The following is a 9,870-nucleotide window of genomic DNA, read 5'->3' on the forward strand; positions in this document are numbered from 1 at the left end:
CTCTGGATATTCTCCTCCACAGAAATGGGCAGTCCCTCCCTGAATCTCGCTCCTTTCTCTGCCCCGGTAACGCCAAGTGCCAGGCTGCTCCACATGCCAGCAATGCGTTGTCTGGCACACTGTTTCCTTTGATCCATTTTGAATCCAGCCTTTTCCTGTTTCCTTGTGTCTCCCTTCGATCTTGTGTTGTGAGGCAGAGAGAACAAGACGCGCCCTTCTCTAAACCTGTCATGGTTTGGAGACTCTCTTCTTCTCCGCCTTCGTTCGACAGTGAACAGTTCCAGTCTTTTCTGTCTCTCATCACAGGAGATTTTTTCCCAGGCTTTAGCCAGCATCATGCCTGGAGCGGGGCAGGAAAGGGTTTTCCATCTTAGGAAGCTTTTCAAGTTTTCAAAAGTTTTCCCATTCCCAGACTTTTTGAAACATTTCTCTCTCACTCACTCACTCACTCACACACACACACACACACACACACACACACACAGGAGAGAGAGAGAGAGACCCCGGGGTGTTTCTGTCTGAGTCGGGCAAAGCCAGGATTTAACCTGGGTCTCCCACAGGGGTCTGCTGCAACCACCAGGCTATTCTGGGGTCTCTCTCTCGCCTCTGAGTCCCCGCCAACATCTGCCATTGGCTCCTACACCTTAAAACCGGAAACCGAAACTATGAATAAACATTTCAGTTGCAGGAGCTCCTTGAAGCAAGTCAGTCGGGAGCCCCGTGGTGCTAGGCGCTGTACACAGTCCCTGCCCTCAAGCTAACAGACACCACAGGTGGATGAGGTGAAAAAGCAGGCCCTGGTGGGAGGCCGTGTTGCAAAAATAATACGACGCGTGCATTTCTTGGCCGGCCAGGAGCAGCGTTTTCAGGCTGCCGTGCTCTGTTATGGAAGGGGTGAGTTTCGAGGAGGGACTTTCATCTTGGCACATGGAGGAGCTGTCTGCCAGGGATTCAACCGGCACCCCGTGAGCAGCACTGTCTGCACCACTGGGCCTACAATGACATCCATCGGTGGTGTCCACACACCCCTGAGCGACGTAGTTATACTGCCCTAACCCCCCGCCCCCTGCAGACAGCGCTATGTCGGGGAGGTGGAGTAACTGCACCGGCAGAAGGGAAGAAAGATGTGTAGGACCTGCACTAAGTGTCTATGATGTTCACAGCAGACGCGCAGCTCAGTTAGATGCCAACATCAGATGCGCTTGCGTTTTACGTCTGAGAAGCCAGAACCCTTCCGCACCAGCCCCAAAACCAGAGAGAGAGAAAACAGGCTGCTCCCAAAGGCAACGGCATAACTCACCCCGCCTCTGCAGGGTGACTACGCAGGACACAGATCACACACTGCCCTGCAGAGCCCCCTGGACTGAAAGCGGGATTGAAAGTCACAGTTTTTACACAGTTTTCAGCCCACCACCATAGTGCCCTAGCTGAGATCAGCAGCAGATGTGCTTTCAGCTGTACAGCAAACCAGGAGAAAGGGCGGCTGGCCAGGAGTTCCCTGGTACGGGCCCACCGCTGGGCCCCCCAGATGGTATCAGAATGGAGGCACACAGCACATACTTCTGTCCCACCGCTCCAGCCCTGCCCCCAAGAATCAAGCCATTCTCTTTGCCTCGGCCCCTGACTCCCTCCAAGATTTCTGGCTTCTCCTAATAAGCAGGCTGGTTGCAAACAGGCGCTTAGCAGCAGCTGCCCCCTCAGTCGCACTCCTAACGAGCTAAAATCAGCTCCCCAGAACCAAGTGCCTTCCTAATGAACAGCAGTCGTAGCGCTACGTGCGGCACAACAACAACACATGGGGATGCACCCCGAGCCCTACGAAGATCATTAATCAAACGGGACAGTCAGGGGAGAAGGCGGGAACATGCAGCTTACATTTTTCAATATATAGATTTTGTAAAGTGAGATTTACCTGCACGTCAGGCGGGTGGTATATTTAACCACCGGAAATGTAACGTAGAGCAAAGGGCTCTGGAGTGGGAGCTTCTGAGCAGGGGAATATTGATCAGATGTCAGGAGATGGTATCGCCACTGCCCACGGCATTTGTGAGACAATCACTGGGGTGTCCCCTTTTCCAAAGGTGTGTTGACGAACGGGAAAGGGTTCAGAGAAGAGCCAGGAGGAGGATTTGAGGGCTGGATTCACCGTGAAATTCAGCGGCAGTCGATGGGAGATAGCGCCGCGTCCCCACTGCGCTGCGCCGACGGGAAACGCCTTTCTGTCAATGCAGCGTTACTCTTTTTCCGGGGGTGGGTTTATTTGGCCGACTCCCGGATCGATTGAGCCGGGCTCCGCTTCTGCTCTGTCGATCCCACAGAATCGATCCGGCAGCACCGAATCTGCCACTGTCAGCACAGACGCAGCTTAAGAGTCAAGAGACCGAAAGAAACTCAATTGATTTATTTTATCCAGGGGAAGCTTCTCCGTCGCTTGGAGTTTTTACATCAAGGCTGGCTGGCTTTTTCTAAAAGACGTGCCTTAGATCATCTAGATGTTTCAGGGCCTGTGTTATACAGGAGGTCAACCTAGTTCATCTAATGGTCTTTTCTGGCTTTAAACTTCATCAGGCTATGACGTTTGTGGTTTCCCTGGGGCAGGCAGGGACCTGCTTGCCTGACCTGACTTAAGTCACTTCCCCTCTTCACGCCGGAGGCAAGTCATGGCCCCACAGCTAAAATTAAGGTGATTTTTGCCCTTAAAGCTGGGGTTCAATTTTCATTCTGGCTGAGAAATGCGGCGCCTCTTTGCTAAAATCCCAGCGCTTACTCTTTGAGCGTGCAGTGAATGGGTCTGGAAATTTTCAGGCAAATCCATTAATTAACGTGTGAGTTAAAAAGTAATTAAAATCTTGCCTTTTAAAAAATTTAGCATCTCGTCTCAGACCTCCTTTTGTGTGTCCCTAATGATCTTAGCAACAGAATAACACCGATGTTCCCCTTGTAGCTAAAACCTGTGGAAATCCTATGCACGGGCTTCGTTTACATACAGACCTAGGGTCATTTAAACTGTAAACTTTCGGAGGCAAAGACTAAGGACTGTGTGTTTGTATAATGCCCAACCCAACGGAGCCCTGATCTCAGTCAGGGGCCTGTACAGCACCCTACACGATGGGAAACCGGATCCCCAGTTGGGGTCCATAGCTGGTACTGCATTACAAATAAAAATTACCTCCTGGGCCGGAGCATTTTCATACACACTCCAGATGGGACTCCCTAGAAAGCTCCAAAAGTTTAAACCCTACAAATTCTTTTGTGTTGCACCCTCTCTGTCACCCCCCCACCCTGCCGTCCCTCCCCCATATACACCCCAGAGATCCATATTGCCATCACTGAAGGACAGTGACCGTTAGCATCACGCAGGGAACGTTCTTCAGAAGGAAGAGAGAGGAGATGGTGGAGGCTTCACCCACGCAAATTATGGGAAGAAATTACCATACGTAGCATTTCAGATAATTAGTCGTGTTGTGCACTAGCGTAGCTACCGCACCAACGGGTGAACGGGCCCGTGCGGGAGAGCGATTGTTGGTGTGAGGAATGTCTTGGGGGGCTGGAGACAGAGCGCAGCAAAGAGGGGAGAAGGATGTGGGGCCTGAGGGAATGAATGTCTGTTACACGGGTCCCCGTTAGCTGCTGCATCACTAATCAGGGGGCTGACATCGGCACAGGTGCGGAAGATATGATTTTGAATGGTGCCTGCCGGAAATAAACTCTGTGCGAGCTCCAGGAGCAGCAGGCAGGCAGTCACTGGCAGGCAAAGTAACATATTTTTAAATTGAAAAGAATCTGGGGGTGGGGGTGGGAAATAGCTCTTAGCTAGCCCTATGAATGTTGAACAGAACTGTTTCCTAGTCATGGTCGGGATAAGCAGGAAGGGGTAACACATCTTCATCAAGGAAGCTTATGCCCCAGTGTGTGTTCTCCCACAGCACCTTGAGAAACCGAGGAGAATTCTGCGCTCAGTTTCACTGATGTACATCTGCAGGGATGCCCCTGACGTCAGTGGGATTGCTCCGGATTTACACCAGTGTGAAAATGCAATCAGAAAAAGTGGCCCAGTTCAGATCTCGGCTGGGGGGGGTCTTCACAACAGGGCCCCAATCTCTGCTGTGCTCTGTGCACGACCGGGCCAGAATGTCAGGGGCAGCCTCTAGGGGCCGCCGTGATGCGAATCATAATAAAACCAAGCCTGGGCGTCAGAAGCTCTCCAGCCGGGTAAGGAACCCAATCCCCATTTTCCACACACACGCACTGTGCACAAAACAGTGCCGGATCACAGGAAGCTGTGAGCAAATTAGGGCTGCAGAGAGCTTTACCAGCCAGGCTCTGTTCTAGCTGCATGTTCCTGTTTTGACATGGCTTATTAGTTCCACTGGAGTTGAGCAACTAATTAAAAACCCTGGTGCACATGTGAAAACGCACCAGCAGGGGTGATGCTTTGCTGTATTCGGCCAACCACTGTGGGCTGAAAGATAAATATGTGGCTTCCGCTGTGCAGTAGCTGTTCCTTCATGGTTCCTAAAAGATGTTCGTTAGCGGCATGGAGAGAAAACACGTTCATTAGCCGTCGGCACACGATGCAAAATAACTAGCGGGTCTGCACAAAAGTGGCGGCTCACATCTTGGCATATGCTCCTGGAACACCCGCTGTGATTCATGCAGAGCTCAGGGGTGTCTAAACCTGGCAACCCAATGACACACAACCGGTGCCTAATTTGCATTGAATTTGCATAACTCCTCTGCCATTGGGCTAATGACACCTAAACTGAGAACAAATAGGAACGTGAACATCCATGGCATATAGAAAGCAATAATAAAGAGACATAGTCCCTGCTCCAGAGAACTTCCAAACTCTGTCTTTTTCTTCTGTGTTCGTACAGCACCTAGCACAACAGTCCATGGCTGGGGCTCAAAGGAACTGTTGTAATAAACATAGTAAATAATAATAATAATAATTCGCCTACATGTCATTGTTTCTAATGCAATGACAACTGAATGCCCCATCTACATTCAGGACCCCATTTGTGCTGGGCCCTGTACATACACGGAGCCAGAGGCAGTGCCCGCCCCAGAAAGATTTGGCAACAGAGACAAATGGCTGAGAGGGGAAACTGAGGCACAGGGCATGGCAGTAACTCGCCACAGCAGTGGCAGAGTTGGAGTAGAACAACCCAGGCTGGGCTGATGAGAGGGTGGAAAGGGGGGACAACAGAACTGGGGCCTCCCCCAAATCATCTGTAACATCGGGGTAAAGAGTGAAATGGGACAGGGTGGCACGGTGAGCCCTCCCTAGGAGCTGTGCAGACGAACCCGACGCAGACGCCGTGTTTTATTGTGTAAGTGAGATAGTGGCAGATGTGTTCCTTTTACTGTTGTGATCATGGTACAGCGCTGGGGACTCCAGCTTGTTAGTTTCTTGACGTGAGCACGGTCCTGAAACTTGTATGATTGAACCTAAAAATATCTTGATACCTTCCCCGTGTGTGAGTGAGGGAGGGATGCATGCACAGGGCATAAAGAGACACCAACCCAAACTGCTCTGACAGCAGACAGGGGAGTGAAGACACCAAGTGAAGACCGAAGAATGCATCTCAACGACCCTAAAGTGCAAATAAACAGCCTTAAAGCGCAGAAGGATCCGCCCAGGGACCAGACAAAGCACAGAAAGAAGAGACGGGTCAGGCGTGCAATGAGCTGGTGATTAACAACGGTACAGAGCCCAGCGGCAGCAGGACACAGCCAGGCCCAGAGACCTACACGAGAGCCAGCGAGTATCAAAGACGGGTAGAAACATGGACACTTTGGGTCTCGTTCTGCAACTGTCATCTTGGAGCGTCGGATTCACGACCGACAGAGGCTCGGCTCCCTCCTTGTGCTTGGCCCAGCTGGCCACACGGCTGGCTCGAGCAACGCGGGAAAGGACTGGTCATTACATGACAGCAGCTCGCAGAACCGTATGAATGTGTGTGTGACTGTGGCAGCTCTCTGATGTTCTCACACGGACAATAAACACGGCACGTGGCCTCGTCCCCGACTCAGACCCTGCTCGGCTTTCCTTTTCCAAGTCTAACAGGGCCTCAAATCTCTCTCTGCAGGCCTGCACCCAGGTGTCGTCCCGTGGCATAGCCGCTTGCCCACACAGTGTCTGCAGACCGCAGCCTCCATGTCCAGCGCGGAGACTGCGCTTATAAAGAAGGACTGCCCAGCAGCCCCGACGTGTTTAATGTAAGAGCGCTGTTCCGTAAGCGCCGGGTTTGAAAAGCAAACCCACAACAGTCCTGCAGCGGTGCCAGTGTTAGATCCCCCCAAGCGCTGCTGTATCACGGCAAGGGACATGCGCACAAAGGGCTGTGTAACGGGGCTCGCCAGGCGCGGATTCAGCTATCACCATCGTAGAAGAAGGCGGAGCGGCGTGATGGAAAGCTACGTAGCGGGCAGGCGGGGTGTCGTTCCGGACCTGCCCCAGAACTCAGCATCGTCCTTACACGGGTCTCGCTGATGGCAGGGCAGCTGCATGGCGGCAGCTTCTGGTTTATATCTGCTAAAGCAAGCAAGTAACCAGGGTGAAATAAACAGAAGCAAACAGGGGAAAAGACTGGGCGTACGGTGCCTTTGACAGGAAAAGGTCTCAGGATAAACTTAACCTATTGAAAGAAATCCAGAATAACTCCTTGTCTGTGTCACTCATTAGGGCCCTGATTAGAGAGATAGCTCCATCCATCATTCCCCATGCACATCTATTGATCCAGCCCCATATATATCTATTGATCTCACATCTGCACATCCATCCATCCACCCCGTGCACACCCACTTCCGCACACATCCAGCCATACCTACCTATCTGGCTGCGGAGATTGGACAGACAAATGGCTAACACACGTGCTTAGGAGCCCTGGTGAATTGGGACCTGAAGCTTGCACACACTTGTGAGTTGGTTTTATTTACAGATATACAGCACAGAGAGAAGAGAAGTGATCTTCCTCTGCATCACAGAGCAAGAGGATCAGAGCTCAGGGGTTCTAGATACCAGCAGACGGCACTCACTCACCAGAGCTGGGGGCAGAACCCAGGCGTCCCGGCTCCCAGATTCCCCTGCTCTAACCAACAGACTCTACTCCCCTCCCAGAGCTGGGGATAGATTCTGCCTAGTTTCCAACCACTCTTCAGGGAGGTTGGGTGCTGTGAGGCAGACCTGACTACTGAGAATGCAGCGCATGAATATCAACACCAGCAGGATCTGTTCCCTACCAGTCCTCGCTTTGTAATAGGGGACCCGGCCCAACTTCAGCACGATTGGGTGGTTTTCAGATGACGAAACTGTGGCTCAGTGGAGAGGACCAGATGCACATGGCTTTTGTTCCACCTCTCTAGTTAATGCACCAGGAGTTTCTTCCTCTCCTGCACGGTGAGAAAATTAATCTCATGCTGTTTCCTCCTCTTGTCCCAGTCAGTTAACTAAGCACCACCAGCCTCAGTCCAGGCCAAGTTAGATCCATGTCCACGTACAGAGAGACGACACTTCAAAAGGGCAATCGGACCAGCCGTTCCCTGGAATTGGTTCTTTGCCAACAGCCAGACATGGCATTATCACAGAGGGGAAACCACTGAGCCAATAATAATGAGTGTAATTAGCTGCCAGGGTCTTTCTCATCAGACTGGCAGCGCTAAGCGCGTCCCTAATTAAAAGGATTGGGAAGGAGATGGCACAGAATAACACGCAGTGGGTCAAATCGGTGTGAAAATCTGGAGGCGGCCTCAGTTTCCCCACTTGTAAAATGGGCTGGTGTCGGCGCTACCTCCCTAACAGTGCAGTGGTGAGGATTAATTAACTAATGCTCGTCAAGTGCTCTGAAATTCTTAGACGCTGATTCACTTTTCCAGCAGAAGTTGCAGCTTCTTTGGTCTAGTGGAAAAAAGGCGGAACAAGAAGCAGTGTCTGGGGCCCTGCTCTACGGACGGTTTAACCATGTAGTCACACTGGCAAATTCATCCAGTGTACACGCATCGTGTGCTGGCAGAACATCAAGGTTACTTACCAGTAACTGCTGTTCTTCCAGTGCTTGCTCAGGTCCATTCAGGCTGGACCGGATGAGTCAGAGTCGGCGCCGAGGTTTGAAAGCCGTGTGGATCTCGCACGTCTCCTTACAATGGGCTCCCCCCAAGCACTTCAGGCAGCTGTCGTGGGGTTCGCTGAGCAGGACGCCTACCCGCAGGAGGCGCATGGTTTGAAGCCTGGTGACCGGGGCATACCCCGCTCCCGGCAAAGTCCCAGCCAGACCTCTCTCTAAGTATCTAACCCACTAATAAAAGTTACTTAAGCTAATTAACTAATTAACGCAAACAACCATACTTGAAGTTCAAAACACAGGGAATGAAGCACTCGCGATGCAAGCGCAGGCAGTTCCTGCGGCCGTCACGGGCAGAAAGAAGGAACTGAGGGGGCGTAGGGCCGGCAACGCCTCATATACCGTGGCATGTGTGCGGGGGTCCGGGGGGCGCCGGAGCCAGCCCTACAGGGTCTGCTAAGGGGAAAAACATCCTGGGAGCCGTGCACGGAGGCGTGCAGCCACTTATGGACATGAGCAGCACACCTCGAAGACGAAAAACGTTCACCAATTTCCTGAGTGAAATAAGCTATAGCTGCAAAAACATTTCTATGCTTGTTGAACGTGCGGCAGGGCTTCGTGCCAGTGTAGACATGTAAACAAATCACACTCCTACTCCACATTGCTACACCAGCAAAGGTTTTCTGGTCTGGACCTGGCACGAGCGTTAAATCCAGACAAATTAAAATGAGAAGGAAGGCACGATTCTTCCACAGACAGGGAGGTTAACGAGTGGAACGAACTCCCCAGGGCAGTGGCAGATTTTCTATCATTTGCCGTCTTGTAATCCTGTCTGGGACATGTCTGAGTCCAGCACAAGGGATTGGGTTCTATGCAGAGGGAAGTGGGTTGAATTCTGTGCACTGCGTTACAGCGAGGGCCACACGAGAGCATATAACAGTCCCTCCCTCCTGGCCTTCGACGCTATGAACCGTCTACTGCTGGGTAAAAGGAAACATGCAGCTCAGGTGACCAGATGCAAGTGTGAAAAATGAGGACTGGGGCAGGGGTGAGAGGTGCCTCTATGATAAAGCCCCGAATATCGGGACTGTCGCTATAAAATCGGGCCAGCTGGTCACCCCACATGCAGAAATGAGAATCAGGCTGTCAAGCCGGAGTCGGTGACACTGAAGGCAGGTGACACTTAGCGCCGACAGCCCCGTGTTGCAGTGCGAAAACCCGTCTGCTTTCCCGACATAACGGGCCTCTGCCACCTGCTGGAAACGTTCCCCATTGGAAACGTGAACAACTTTTTAGAAATACTTCTTCAGATGGCCAGCTATCTGTCTGGAGGAGCAGCTAAGCAGGACCCCGGTTTCTCTAGACAATCTGAGGGTCCCCAGGAAGTTCTTTGGGCCCGAACTCCAGGCCACGGCCCAAGCTCAGGGCGGCCCGACCTCAACGCCCGGCCAAGCACATCGTGCAGAAGCTGGAGCCCACAGGTGACCTGACCCTGCCCGGCCCCCAGGAGACGTTTGTCTGCCCCATAGGGAGCGGGGAGCGTTCGCTCAGCGGGTGGGTCTGCTCAGGGGGTTGTTAATCAACAGAGACCAGGGCCGTTGCTGTGCGAGGCTCCTTCGCCGGGAAAAGATCCAGCAAACCCGCGGGGACGGGACGGGGCGGGGCGGACCCTGGGCGCCGGGATCTCAGCGCCACCCCCAGCTTGGCAGACAGCTGCACTGCGCCGGCCGCTGCGGCTCCCCCCCCACAACCATCGTGGGCACAATCCCCCCCCCGCTGGGCTGCCAGCTGCCTCCTCCTGCCCCCC

This window comes from Emydura macquarii, unplaced genomic scaffold (genome assembly GCF_026122565.2).
Source record: "Emydura macquarii macquarii isolate MOO-44397 ecotype Brisbane River unplaced genomic scaffold, CSIRO-AGI_Emac_v2 contig_306, whole genome shotgun sequence".
NCBI classification, from domain to species: domain Eukaryota; kingdom Metazoa; phylum Chordata; order Testudines; family Chelidae; genus Emydura; species Emydura macquarii.